The sequence below is a fragment of the Anneissia japonica genome, unplaced genomic scaffold, assembly GCF_011630105.1.
Source record: "Anneissia japonica isolate Jap-2015-1 unplaced genomic scaffold, ASM1163010v1 scaffold694_len1028156_cov167, whole genome shotgun sequence".
Lineage (NCBI taxonomy): Eukaryota > Metazoa > Echinodermata > Crinoidea > Comatulida > Comatulidae > Anneissia > Anneissia japonica.
In genome coordinates, this window is record NW_022727885.1 from 260,294 (window position 1) to 266,909 (window position 6,616).

At 34.4% G+C, this 6,616-nt stretch overlaps 1 protein-coding gene across 1 annotated transcript in view; it reads right to left on the reverse strand.

Annotated features, from left to right (window-relative positions):
- Positions 1 to 4,306, reverse strand: part of LOC117113852 (thyrotropin-releasing hormone receptor-like) — a 13,865-nt gene extending 9,559 nt beyond the window's left edge. Inside the window, exon 1 of the mRNA XM_033257305.1 lies at positions 4,139 to 4,306. The gene's annotated coding sequence lies outside the window, so the exon portion shown is untranslated. The remainder of the gene's footprint in view (positions 1 to 4,138) is intronic.
- Between the last annotated feature and the right edge of the window lie 2,310 nt (positions 4,307 to 6,616).

Below are 6,616 nucleotides of genomic sequence, written 5' to 3' on the forward strand. Positions count from 1 at the left end.
GTTTGGGCCCTACCTAAGCTGGTCGAACGTTTCGTTTGGGTCTGTACCCTAGCTGCACTGATGAGGCCTGGAAGGCCGAAACGGATCCGTCTGCAGATATTGGGATTCCTTCCAGTGGATGCTTAGTTTATTTTGTCATTCTGATCGGATTTTCTCTTTACTGTTCCGTTTTAATTTTAATTTTAAATGGTTTTGCATTATATGGCCGTGTGCTGTTTTATGGGTTTTTCCCATTTGCCTTTCAAACTTTCAAACAACTCCATAAATAAAATGAAAAAGTAATTGTCGAGCTAATTCCTGTTGGATGATAATGAAATAAATAAATTTATGAATTAAATAAGCTAAACCATTGAGGTATTTTGCAATTTCTTGTCCAAGCTAGAAACGCGAGTCATTTCATTTCATTTAGTTCGTCTTCGAACAACGAAGAAAGTTACATAAAGCAGGAACTATTAAGGGGCAGACGGGATAATCAAAAAGTTGAATTAAATCAACTATCTATTGACTCTCCAACCTCCTAAAAAACCACAGTTAAAAATAGATAAAAATATACAAATGAATCAAAAGTACAAAAAGTATACACAAGAGTTAAAAATCCCATTCCATATCGACAGACAAATGCAAACTTTATCTGTTAACATTCAGCAAGCTGTTAAGTAAACAAAAACGAAATATGAAAGGGAAAGACAAGCGAATCTTTAATAAAGGTAGTTCGTTGAACATCCATGGGAAAGCATTAAATATATGATTATGGGCAGCGTTAGTTCTGGAAATATTACGGATAACAGGCATGGACGTCGATCGGTAGGGTACAATTAAAACCCCACTTTTAAAAGCGAAGAATAACAATTACGCATTGGTGTCATGAATTTTGTCTGTTCACTTTTCCAAGTGCGGTACGTATTTTCCGGACCAAAACCGAGTAGAAACGCAATTGTTAATACATTTCGTAACCATTTTAGAAACCACTATGTCTATTTTATGGGTACAGTGGTTATCAGAGGCTAAATTTATTGTGAAAACAATGTACTGAACGTTGTTAAAATTGGAAGCGTGTACACTTATTAGGCCAATTTTCACAAACTCAAATGTGAACAATTTATACTATAAACGATTTATTACTTTTGTATATAATTATGACCCGTACGTATATACTAGTGTTCTATATTATCTACATACATAGGATTACTGTTTTTCCTAATTTCAAAAAATTATAGTTGGTCAATTGAATTTTATAGCAATAATTATACAGCCTTTGACACGGACATGTCTATCTATTTCGATTTAGTGATACTAAAAGTTTACAAACTCTAGTGTTACGTTGACGCAGTCTCGCAATGACGTCATAATAATCACTGGCGGATTCAAGTGGGGCCGGGCCGACCTTAAATTTTTGTAAATTATTTTTTTTAAATGGAATAAAAACAAAGGAAAATTATAATTGGAATTTATGTCTGAGAGTGCCATTTCTGGCAATCTAGAGGTGTCATAATCATAAATTTTCTTTCCTCAGCCCCAACCCATGCTGGGGCTGAGGTGATCTAGTTTCCCAAATTCTGCAAGTCCCTCCCTGTTCCCCACTCCCCCTCTATTTTGCTTTCCTGTTGCCGCCACTGATAATAATATATTAAGTAAATCACCGTTATGTTTGTGAAATCAAAATGCTAACTAATGTTTTGTGTGCTTCCTATCTCCCTAGTATTTGTTTGATCGTAAATTAGACGGTATTATTTCCACTCACAATAGTGTAGTCCCAATATTACCGGTACTTGCACAAAAGTGAAATTCAAAAAGAGGAGAAAAGTAAAAACCTCTTCATTGATTTTAAATGTAGTGTACATGCAAAACGACTAAATTAATGACTGTTTTAAGTTCATCTTATTTGTTTTTTATGGTTCGAATTTTGAATACGTCACAAGCTAATCAGTAGATAATAAATTATTATTTTTATGAATGTTAGTTGGCACGAAATATATAAGCGGGCATAATTATGACTAAAATGGTGAGTATTTCAGTAACAGATTCAAGGTGCCCAACCATCCCTATATTTTTTTTTTTTTTTTGAAATGGAGAAAAATATAAATTATATTCAAATTCAGTCTGAGAGTGCTATTTCCGACCAACTAGAGGTGCCATAATCATAAATTTTCTTACCTCAGCCCCAACCATGGTGGGGCTGAGGTGGTCACGCTTTCTATCTGTAAAAGACCCTCTCTGGGCCCGACTCTATTTCAAATTACTGGGTCCGTCACTGGATATTTTGAAAATTTCGTATGGAAATAAATGTTAATTGCATTGCTTAAAATCAGTTAAAAGGCTATAGGCGCCAGAGTTCCGGAAATTTTCCCAATGGTCCCCAACTTTTCCCAATTCGTCCCCTCCCCCACCACTTTCAACTACGGATCGACGCCCTTGATAACAGGGGCTGATCCAAAGATGTAAAAAAAGGTGGGGGAGGGGTGCCAAAAGTGGAGTTGTTTAAGATTACACAAGCCAAAATGGTCCAGGGCATAACCCCGAGAATTCATTGTTTTCTAAACACCCGAAAATAACTTTTGAGACGTTTTGCACGATTAATTATTTCCTTCTTCTTTTTTTTTTTCTTTTTTTTTCTATTTTGAAAATCCGCCCCTGCATAAAAAAAATAAGGTGATCGGTGTGGTACAAATTCTGAGAGATATAATATTTAATAGATATTTTGATTTTTTTATATAAGGCCTTTGCAATTAATGTAATCCTAAAAATGTAAATCTATTAACAAGGCACATCAGATTTGGACATTGAAGTCGGGTTTCATTATGGAACCAATGAAATATTAAAATTAGAATTAGCTCTGGGAAAATACAATCTAGTTACCCTACGTGGTATTTTATCAAGATCCTCAATTTGTGGGATTGTTGGTTTGTAAAAACACCAGAGGTATCCATATTCAGATATTGGTCGAATGAGAGACATGAAGTTTAATAATTAATTTAGGATTATGACATCCAATCGTTCCTATAAACCTAAAGTCTGACATTCTTTATTTCCAATTCCACGAAGATGTGGGCCCCAATCAAGATCGGAAGGGTGGATAACCATCCTGACTGATCAGTCATGCCGAACCATTCTCTGATGGTTCGGCATGACTGATAAATCATAGCATCTCTTTTTGGTACTTAAGCTGAACTGAGAACAGGATACGCCCTCATTTGAGCTTACAAGTCAGCGTCTCAGAAAAGATTAATAAATTAAATGAGATATATAAACAGATAAACCCTAAATCCATCCTGTGGTACCGGTAATGCTGCAGCTGAAGTTAATAAATAATTCTAAATATTTAAATATGAGGAAATCGCCTGGATTGAAAATGTGACCCTAGTTGTAAAGACATCAAAATGAGTGCAATTATCGTGGACCTTAAAACGAAAGGAAAGAGATGAGTAGGCAAGTAACAAAGTATTGGACCGGACAATCAGAGAATGGTTTGTGTATGACATATCAGTCAGGATGGCCCAAAGAAGAATTAAGTGAGATCCATGACAGCCCAGAAAGTACCCGGAGGAGCCGAAGACACCACAGGTAATTGCTACAGCTACAACACATTGTTTATGATATACCATACTAGTAAAAGCAAGTTATAAAAAAAAAACATTGTGCCAAGTGGCGCTTGTACCAATTGGCAATCATCAGCACGGCAATACGTACGCGTGATTCCGAGTTAGCCTACGGTATTTATCCCATTATATATTATTATAAGTTTTTAAAAATCGCAGGCAAAAACATGATATGACGAAGTTTTAAAAATAAGCGTTTTACTTCAAAATGAATTTTTTTTTAAATGAGCTTCGTGCTTGGTAGGCATATTGTTTGCGATCCACTTTTGGATGATATTGAATAGGAGCCTAACTAAATAGGCCTGACTGTTTTATATTTGCATTTCGAATAATCACAGTGCATTATAATATTGATAGACCAGTGTATGGCACTCCGTCTTATAACAGATATCAAAAAAGATATAACGTTGTCTTTTTGGCAAAATATATAGATAAAAATCATCGAGGCAAAATTAAATACGTCTGGTATTTTTTACATGAGAAAAATCAGTCAGTTACAGGTAAGAATTCTACGGCAATGGAAAACATATGTTTCAACTTACCAAGTAAAAAACTCCAAAAAGTTTAAGTATTCTCAGTATCAAATAATATCACATATCAGTTCTTGCTCCGGAAACTACCACAAGAATGATATAACAGCAGACGACGAAAAACAGGCACTTTGAATATTTAACATGCATGAGTGAGCATTTACGCTGTGCGTCTGACGTTGTCGAGGTCCTCGTCGCCTTTTTACAGCAGACGTTGTAAATTCCTACACTGACAGCTGATTGGTCGGCTAATCACGTTCGGTTCTCATAAAATTCATCTAAAAAACTTTCATTGACCGGTTAGGATGTTTGGTTTGATATTAAGCAACGCAATGCAATTTGCTACACAATCATCGTGATTCGGTATACAATACCGTAAAGGATATTTGTACTTATTGATAATTAGGGTTCTACATACATAAAGCACAGGCTTAAATAGCATCCACGGCCGTAGCCTATGTAAGATAACTTGCCTGGATTTATAGCATCTCCCTGGGCTCACGACTGTGCGTATCTTCGAAAAGGACAATACATCTTTAACTAAGTTCTTCTTTTAGTACAAAAAAACATAATTTATTACCTAACAATTTTAATATAGGACTACTGCAATCAAAATAGACCAGAATAAAATTAGTAAATGCGTCTGTGAATTAAAGCAGACAGTATAATTATTTTCTTGTAGGCCTAATTTTTTCAATGGAAATGAATAAGTTAAACGTGTATTACGGTACTTAATACACTGAGCAAGAAATTCAATTTCTGAATATCTCTACACAACCTATTGATAATATTCAAGTCCCCAAGCTGTCTTCATAGACTATAGAATGTTATTATGTTTTCCGAACTCATTAATTTCAAGGTAAATACAGGTAAATAACCAATAATGAATACAGCAATTATGGCATAGGTTACTGTAAACACAATTTGAGGCAGGAAAATGCCACACATCACGTATACTTGCATTGCGATTTTTGTAGCGTACATTTACCCTCATCAAGTACACGTTTTTTACGTTGTCTCTCGCATCATCATTGCTCATTTTGTTCGATGTTTATGAAGATGTCTGAATTTTAATTTGGCGTTAAGTATCATTACATCGGTCTTCCAAAGTAAACTCGCCAGTTTTTTATCGCTTGAATGATTGCAAAAACAAAGTCGTTTGCTTAAGATGTGTGTACGTTAAAGATTGAAAATAATAGAGCACTGCGTCGTTGATAGAAATACGTGCTCCAATGAAAACTATCATTGTAATACGTAACTCAGCAAGAAAATTAGTACAATTTATACGAGGGTGTGCTAACTCGGTAACCGAATTTATGCTGCTTGTAAAACCGGACTTTCTAAACGAGGTTTCACAGGATCTGGTGGCGCGATTCGCGAAGTGCATTAAACACTATTTAGCTTCATATAACAACGGCGCCATTTAACACGAACAACTTTAACTAGAACGCCGTCGCCAAAATTGTATTGAATATGAAATGATTTAAATGGCGTTTGATTGTCAGTGTTTACTGTTGTCGATTCGCTTTCCATTAGCGTAATTGTCCAATGGGAATTAAGGATATAATACGTGTCACGAAGTCAATTGGTATCTGAAGCAATGTCAATTCTACACGGAACGTATTACTTATGAAGTACATATTAAAAATTGAAATAAATAAATCCATCAACACATGCTTAAGTTTGTTTACATATTTTAGAAAAATTACATGATGTCATATATAGGCCTAGGACATGTCAAAGCCAGGCTCCGGAGGAGGAAATCGAAATGTTGTATATACAACTGATAACTTAGGTGTTAATGAGATACAGATTTTTGAATATTTAAAAACTGGAGGAAAGGGTTGGGTGGTTACGACCCTTCCCGATTTTTTTCACGAAACACCATTTTAAATCTTTGTAGGCCTACAACATCAAAAAATGTTTTCCTCCGAGAACCTGGCTTTAAAACTGATATTTCTAAAGACAATAATTCTACCTTTATTTATTTATATGATTTCGATTGTGGCTTGAAAGGTGATAACTTAGGACCTACAGAGAATTCACTACATTCAAAGCATAAAACCCAGTCCTACATCTACAATACATTATTCAAACATAAGTGTAAATAAATAAATAATAATAATAATAATAATAATAATAATAAATAATAAATAATAATAATAATAATAATAAATAATAATAATAAATAATATTCATAATAATAAATAATAATAATAATAAACAATAATAATAATAATAATAATAATAAATAATAATAATAAATAATAATAATTGCTGTGTCAATTATGATGGAGTCTATGTTATTCAGTACCGATAGCCTAATATAATTCTAAAGTTGATTTTCTTCAGAACTTATTGTATTTTATTAAATGTTTATGGACATAGGGCCTAATCCATTTGTTTTATAATATATGTATAAACAAAATAGACAGGGGTGGCGCCAGGATTTGCCCGACGGGGGGAGGGGGGCGAGGGCGAGGTCCCCGA